The following is an 8,944-nucleotide window of genomic DNA, read 5'->3' on the forward strand; positions in this document are numbered from 1 at the left end:
AATAAAATGTATGTGATACATTAATACATCATGCTCAAGAGTCTATTCCACACACACACAAACTCAATTGTCCATCATCGTTTAATCTTTGATGCAGCTCCTCTAATGCCATCTTAAGTGTCATGTCTTCATCATATCCTCCAAATTTGTGTATTGTTGGAATGACCAGTTCCAACATACACTCAAAAAATGTGACAATAGTTGGTAACACCAATGTCACTTCAATAATTACCAGAAATACCATGAAACGATGAAAATTAATAGAATTAGCCCCAAAATCCTACATTCAAATTGATTAAAGACTGTTGTCACCTTTATGATTTGACCAACAATTTCCAACTGCCTAATTCTGTACAGCTCAAGCATCTTCAAGTTTTGTAAATTGAAAAAATCACCAGAGTCCTCTACGCTCCCTTGCTCAGGAATTGGAAATCATTGGTGACCTCCATAATGCTTCCAATATCCAAACCCAAAATTTGTCCGGTGACTAGAGTAGTTGAACATTCTTGGCAATGCTCTATGATTTTCAATATGACCAATCAATTAATACGACCTATCTAAGTGGAGCAGCCACCTCTTCCGTGGCAGTAGCTTCTGCATCATGTTCACCAGAGATGAGAAATGAACGCCACCGGGAGCTGAAGTTCACCCATTTTCTTGCCAACATTGACATCCTTGGAAGCCTTGTCATTACTACCATAAAAAAAAACTCCATCTGTGATTACAGTGTTGTTGAGCTGGAACATAATTCAAACACTCAATTAATTATTGTATTCCAAGTGGGAATGCCCAACCCCTATGTTTCTCTTTTTGTGCACAGGGTCATGTCAGAATTTACCCAAGACTAGAGAAAACAAAATATTTAAAAATTGTCATATTGTGTTCATCCTTCTTCAACGATTTTCACTCTTGTTGTTCATCCCAATTTTCCACATGATTGCAGTCATATCTGTGCTTCATTTTCCAGTCCAAAGCCTAGCAATCCTGGGAGCAATAGTGTAGAGACCCACATGCAGAACATCTCCTAAATTCATGTTTTCTAGTCTCTGACCTCCCGCATTGAGAATGAGAGCAGAGCCTTAACCCCTGTGTCGGCGGATGCAATGCAAACCATTCTACCAGGAATGTGTTTATTGCATGAAAATTTGCAGGCAATGCGTTGCACCCAAAATCACTTTGTGATGTGATTCTCCAATTTTCGTGACAACGATCATGGAGGCTGCTCATTGAGCTCCTGTTCTTGCTGGAGTTTAACTTGGATGGATTCCATCCATCTGAAAGAGCATAATCGAAACCGTGCATGCAACAATATGCTTCTGTGGCAGCCGCTGCCTCTCTTGCATTTGCTTCTAGAGGAAAATTTGCCCATGTTCGACATTCTTTTTAATGCCATACCCATCCTTCAAACAATGACTGAGCTCTCTCATTGCATCTAAATATCCTATGGCGGCAACCTTGGCACATATAACAACTCTAGCCTTTAGGACTTTGTCCTTTCTGAATCCTCCGCTTCCATTGAATTTCATAACGTCCAAAGAATACAGGGCGCATGGGTGCAATGCAATTGTTGCTTTAGCCATTAAACCTAAGCCCGATCCTCTATTCATCAGGCAATAGAATCAAATCATGCCAAGCATGTAACAGGCTTCTTGATTGCCTGCATCAGCAAAAAGTTTCAAAAAAAATATATGAGTGTTAGCAATGAACTGTAGGTTCCTAGAGGCTCACATCCATGGCTCTCCATGCTCACCTCATCCAATTGAGCCCTCGAGTGTTGAGACAGACTTCAAGCGACCTCATTCAAGCAACGTGAAATACTCCATATCACGAGCATGCAACATGAAATATTTCACAGCAGGCTCCCTCGACTTTGAGAACCTTGTTCGATGGACAAACTTAAAACTAAAAAAAATATACTCTCTTATTTCCCTCAGCCAAGGAGAGGCCAAGCCCATGAGAGGCCAAGCCCTCAGGGCTCTGATACCATGATATAATTTCACAAAGTTATCTATATATTACTAATAAGATATGCAATTACATATATAGAGAGTATTGTCTCAAGATAGGAAAACTATCTTGGACATACAATCTGTTGGTTAAGAGAATATCTCAACCACACACCAAACTATGAACATAGATAGGAACAGAGTCCTCTAGTTAGAAAGACACAACTCAGACAAGTAGGAATTAATATTCCAATAATATACCCACCATAACTAATACTATATGATGTAGAACTTAAAAAATATTTACACCAAAAGAGATTTGATGCCATTGATACATCCCAAGTTAAGATGAATCTAGACTAATATAATTAAGAGACCAAACCAAATAAATTGCCCAATTATTCCACATGATTAATATTGTTATCACTCAAAAAAAAGAAATTCCTAAATTTTGAACATCAGTTGGATTCCAAAGGTTTGGTGTTAGTCTTGGTCTAGTCTTTCCATGGTTTAACTTAGAGTCTAAGACCTAGAAGGGAGCCTTGTTGGTATTGTCAAATAAGGTCAACACTTTGGTTTTGCCTATCACTGGTCCCACATCACACATAAATTTCCATATGTCAAACTTGTGTCAACGTTTTCATGCACTACGAAACTGCCTAGGAGTTTTCGTAGCGCAAAACCTAGAATTTTCACTGAATTAGGAGTTTTTGTAGCACGTTACGAAACCCCTGAAAAGGCCTATTTCAGCATAAACACTCTGTTTTCTGCTTTTACTAGTCAACTTCCAGAAGGGTTCCTGAGAAGCTGAGAACTCAATTTGAAAACTGAAAGAGCATTTTCTTCATAAAATACTGAACTACAAAAACCTCTTTCAGTTTCTTCAAATTCGTTCTGAGGTGGGAGGAATTTATGGTTAAACTTGCACTACGAAACTGCTGAAATTCAAGCTTTGTCTTCTGGTTTTAGCAGTCTTTTTCAAGATCAATTTCTAGTCACAGGAAAAGGTGTTTTGGAATTTTTAAAGAGGTTTCTCTTCATAAAATCTCCAGCTACAATAACCTATCTCACTTTCTTCATAAGTGTTTTCAGTTGGGAATTACCAAGCTTTCTTTGAAACCCTAATTTCAGAGAACCGATTTTTCCTCTTTTACATGTTTTTTTCAAGGATATATTTTGGATAGCTGGAGAAGTGTTTTAAAAAACCAAGAGAGTTTTTTGTTCTAGACAACATGGAATACAAAAACATTCTTCAGTTTTGTAAAATATTTCATGGATGAGAAGATAAAGGCTCTATCCCACGTGCCAATTTTCAAGTATCCTAAACCTAAAAACAGGGAAACATGTTCCCTAATTTCTAGGGTTTGTCATCAATAGTAAGGTGACAACATGGGAGGCTTCATCAAACTAGACCTCATGAGGCTGCAATTGTCAAAGAATACATTTAATGTTTAGTTAAGGTGGTTTAGTCATAATAAGGAGTTACACTCCTAGTTGAATTAGGTCTTTAGGACTGTTAGTTAACAGCTAGTTGTAATTAATAGTTTGTTTAAGTATCAATAGGTGTCAGGTCAAGTGAAATTTGAATTCCCCTCATGATGGAGGAAGGAATCCAAGCTTGTTATGAACTCTATATATGACAAGAGATGTAATGAACTAAGGGTTGGAAATTTTTCAAAGAACATTCATATTGTGCTTTTGTGTAAGACTCTGTTTTAATGTAATACAGTGATTTGGCTTTGCTCCTCAAAATTCAGAAAGAGTTCAATGTTTAAATTGTCCATATGGTTGCCTTCATTTCATTGCTTGTAGTAGTATGAATGCATGATTACTTAGAACTCATTGGCTATGCTCTAACTTCCTTCATGTATTTGTAGACTGTGTCTTCCTACATATTTCTAATGTGTTACTGATATGTTGAACTCCAGATGCCCTGACTTCCATGTAAAGTTAATATTATTGTCATACTGAAGCATTTCTTGACTCCATAAGCCCAATGGATGTTTACGGATCATGTTCAACCATTCATATTTTTCTCTTGTTTCATAGAGTTAGCCATCTAATCTTTATCAAAATCTTTAACCTAGTGAGAGAGCCCTCTCAGGTTGAGGAGGCTAAGCCTCAACCAAAAGTTGGTTTGAAATAGTTACTCAAATTCTTCCTAATCAGCAGCCTATCAGGGGTCTGATTTTGTGATAACATTTTGGTGCGTCTGCCGGGAGTCTGAAGATTATTCATTACCGAAATCAAGAAGTTGAACTTCTGCAGGTAGCAGGAGCTCAGAAAATTTTTAAGGTTGCAAACTACCTTGGCGACTCCACACATCAAATAACAAATTGGAAGGTGACTCCATTGCTAGAAGTTCAGTAGCTTGATGAAGTTTCAAGATGAGTTCTATTGCAAGAATGAATGCCAGGTATGCCCCTATGAATCGGTCTCACATCCCTGGTTTTCCAAATCCTATGTCAAAGGTTGATTGGTTAGAGGATCTTCCAATATTCAAAGATGAAAAGAAAGAAAATGCTACTCTTCATTTGGTTAGGTTCCATATGCATGTACGCAGTCTTAAGGTTCATTTCCCTGAAGATTGTCTCATGAAGATGTTTATGACCACATTAAAAGGAAAAGCATGGTCTTGGTATAAAAGCTTGGAAAATGGTTCATTATATTCTCTTGCTAATTTCCATGATGAATTCTATGAGATGTATAAAGAATGTCATCCTTCCTTATTGTTGGTCAAAGATTGCTGTAAACATTCTTTGAGTCTTATTCAGTGTTTGGAGGATTGTTATGATGATGATGAATTTATGGATGAAGAAATTTTAGAGGCTCTTCATAACAATACATTTCAAAAACTAGAAGAAAGGATAACATCCCATGAAATGCAACATGAAAATCAGTAGGGGTTTACTTATGAAAACCATGTTACATCCTCTGAGATTAATGTGAAGATGCAGCAAACTTGTCAGTCTTTTGATCATAAAGAGTATGAAAATGATTACAAACACCAAGAAGAAATACTGGAAGAAATTTTTATAACCCTCAGGCAAAGGAAAAGGTTGTTCATTTTTGTAATTCCTTGCAGCAGCTTACATCAAAGAATGATCTCAATAATGAAGAAAATTACATTGTTTGTGGGAATCATTTAGAAAAGCAGTTGGATAACTTGTCAAATAAATGTTGTGTGACTAAAGATCAGTTGTTAGAAGTAACAGGATGTTATGAGGATCATCAAGCTAATCATGTATTCTGGGATCCTATAGCTAGATACATGGAAGATTTTTACTCTCCAGTGTTTCAGTTTTTCTATGAAGATCACAGGCATTTCCAATGGCAGTGGTCATCACAATATCATAGTTGCTCTAAACTCCGATGCAGTCAAAAAACTCAAATATCAGATAAGATAAATGATTGGCTACATTGGAAATTTCACATTGATTGAGCTGAAAGAAGTTTGCAATTGATAGGTTAGGTAGGTAGGAAAATGCAAACAAGCTCAAGGTTGACTGAGCATTTTTTAGTAGATATAGATTTCTTTCTCCTATAGTGATCATCAAGCTTAAGCCCGAGGTGAAGGCCCAAGTAGCTTAAAGGGGATGTTTGTCAAATAGATTTCTGTTTATCATAAGAAGATGAAGCATTGGACCTACGAGTTCTTAGTGTACCACAAGGGCACACTATCCCAAGTGGAGCCACTGTTATCACTCAAAAAAAAAAAATTCCTAAATTTTGAACATCAGTTGGATTCCAAAGGTTTGGTGTTAGTCTTGGTCTAGTCTTTCCATGGTTTGACTTAGAGTCTAAGACCTAGAAGGGAGCCTTGTTGGTATTGTCAAATAAGGTCAACGTCCCACATCACACATAAATTTCCATTTGTCAAAATTGTGTCAACGTTTTCATGCACTATGAAACTACCTAGGAGTTTTCGTAGCGCAAAACCCAGAATTTTCACTGAACTAGGAGTTTTTGTAGCGCGCTACGAAACCCTTGAAAAAGCTTGTTTCAGCATAAAAGACTATGTTTTCTGCTTTTAATAGTCAACTTCCAGAAGGGTTCCTAGGCAGCTGAGAACTCAATTTTGAAAATTGAAAGAGGCTTTTTTTTCCAACATACGGAACTACAAAAACCACTTTCAGTTTCTTCAAATTCATTTTGAGGTGGGAGGAATTTATGGTTACACTTGCGTTATGAAACTGTTGAAAGTCAAGCTTTGTCTTCTGGTTTTAGCAGTCTTTTTAAAGATAAATTTCTGGTCACAGGAAAAGGTAGTTTGGAATTTTGAAGGAGGTTTCTTTTCATAAACTCTCTAGATACAATAACCTATCTCACTTTCTTCATAAGTGTTTTCAGTTGGGAGATACTAAGATTTCTTTGAAACCCTAATTTCAGAGAACCGATTTTTCCTGTTTTACACGTGTTTTTCAAGGACAGATTCTGGACAGATGGAGAAGTGTTTTAAAAAACCAAGAGAGGTTTTTGTTTTAGACAGTATGGAATATAAAAACCTCCTTCGGTTTCATAAATATGTCATGGATGAGAAGATAAAGGCTCTATCCCACGTGCCAATTTTCAAGGATCCTAAACCTAAAAACAGGGAAACATGTTCCCTAATTTCTAGGTTTTATCATCAGTAGTAAGGTGACAACGTGGGAGGCTTCATCAAATTCAACCTCATGAGGTTGCAGCTGTCAAAGAATACATTTAATGTTTAGTTAAGGTGGTTTAGTCATAATAAGGAGTTACACTCCTAGTTGTATTAGGTCTCTAGAACTATTAGTTAACAACTAGTTGTAATTAATAGTTTGTTTAAGTATCAATAGGTGTCAGGTCAAGTGAAATTTGAATTCCCCTCATGATGGAGGAAGGAATCCAAGCTTGTAATGAACTCTATATATGACAAGAGATGTAATGCACTAAGGGTTGGAAATTTTTCAAAGAACACTCATACTGTGCTTTCGTGTAAGACTGTTTTTTAATGTAATACAATGATTTGGCTTTGCTCCTCAAGATTCAGAAAGAGTTAAATGTTTAAATTTTCCATATGGTTGCCTTCATTTCATTGCTTGCAGTAGTATGAATGCATGATTATTCAGAACTCATTGGCTATGCTCTAACTTCCTTCATGTATTTGTAGAGTGTGACTTCCTACATATTTCTAATGTGTTACTGATATGTTGAACTCGAGATGCCCCGACTTCCATGTAAAGTTAATATTATTGTCATACTGAAGCATTTCTTGACTCCATAAGCCCAATGGATGTTTATTGATCATGTTCAACCATTCATATTTTTCTCTTGTTTCATAGAGTTAGCCATCTAATCTTTATCAAAATCTTTAACCTAGTGAGAGAGCCCTCTCAGGTTGAAGAAGCTAAGCCTCAGCCAAAAGTTGGTTTGAAATAGTTACTCAAAGTCTTCCTGATCAGTAGCCTATCAGAAGTCTAATTTTGTAATAACAAATATAATCACATAAATATCCTAAATCATTCAAATTAAAAATAAGAATCAATATTTTAATTGTTGTTAATAAATAATAATTATAAAAAACCATATTTATAAAAATAAAAGTCATAACTCATACTATTTATATACTCCAAAAAAAAATTCATAACTAGTTTTCTTATTTTTAATTATAAAATTTTATAATTGTTTTATTCTTTAAAATAATTAACTCAATTATAAAAAAATTACAGAACCGCTTTTAACAAGTTCCGATATTCCAACAAAATCATTGATTAATACGTCCAATTGTTTTATTTTTTTCCTCTTGTTAACTACATCTACATGTAATTATATATGGACTATGTTCATGGTTAGATTTGTATGTATATGTGATGGTTAGATTTAAACAAGTAAATCCCCGCATTAAGTAAATCTCTCCGTTATCCAAACTACAATATTTATAATCTTGATTACAGATTCTCTTAACTCTTTGATATGATTGCTGGGGTCACCGTTTACATAGACAGACGCTGTTTATTGCTGAAAACCTTTTCCAGCCGAAAATCTATGCTCGTAGCTCGTTACGTTGGGCTAAATATTTTTTCTTTTTGTCCTCGCTCCACATAGTACGCAACTCGACGCATAGAGCTACAGACACAAATCTAGAATGGAGGTTGGACGTATAATTTTCCACGCACACTAAGAAGGGTGGAAACACTTCAAGTAAGGTATAACATAGCCTAAGCTTTCATGAAAGTGTATTGTAATATATATATAAAATAAAATTTATAATAATAATTGTGAATAAAAAGATGTACTATAACATATTATTGATTGGATATATTTGTATTAATATTACTCTATTATCAATCACTTTGTCACCTTTGGGATTACGGTGGGGGAATGTCATAATACAAAATTGATCTTTTTTGTTGTTTTGTGGAATTTTGAAAAGATTTCTAAAGTGTCTCTATAAATAAGTTTTCATTTCCTCCTAAATTGAGGATTATGAAGGGTGTTCTAAAGATATTAATTTTAATATAGGGATTAATCAAAGGTTGTCCCCTTTCCCCCACTTTTTTGGGTATTTACATAGATAAACTGTAGGCTTCAAAGGCACCGATCTCAGTGATATTCTCATTACTCCTCTCATTTATGCTGATGATATCGTTCTTCTTGCAAGGAGCCATGGTGACCTAGATAAGCAACTTAAGACTCTTCATGTCTATTGCTCCAACATGGGTATGAAAGTTAATACTCACAAGACTAAAGTCATGATTATTAAATCCAAAAAGATAGCCCATGGTAGTTTCATCTATGATAACCATTGTCTTGAGTAGGTTTCTTCCTATAAATGTTTGGCTATTGACTTTCCTCATTAGCTCAACTCGAACTATAACATCAAAAAAAGAATTATTGGAGGTTCTAAAGCTTAGTATGATCTTGAAAACAATTGTAAGTGAGTCAATATTTACATTTGGAGTAAAAGAAGGTTCCTCTTTGAAGCTTTAGTCACTCTCTTATAAGGTTGTGAAGTTTGGGGGTGCAATATACTA

General features: G+C 35.5%; 1 pseudogene; it reads right to left on the minus strand.

The window, feature by feature from the left end:
* Positions 1-903: 903 nt before the first annotated feature.
* Positions 904-8,578, minus strand: LOC149256754 (F-box protein At1g67340 pseudogene; annotated as a pseudogene).
* Between the last annotated feature and the right edge of the window lie 366 nt (positions 8,579-8,944).

This window comes from Pinus tabuliformis, chromosome 7 (genome assembly GCF_031772625.1).
Source record: "Pinus tabuliformis cultivar Carrire ecotype Pingquan chromosome 7, CPIR1, whole genome shotgun sequence".
Taxonomy (NCBI): Eukaryota; Viridiplantae; Streptophyta; class Pinopsida; order Pinales; family Pinaceae; genus Pinus; species Pinus tabuliformis.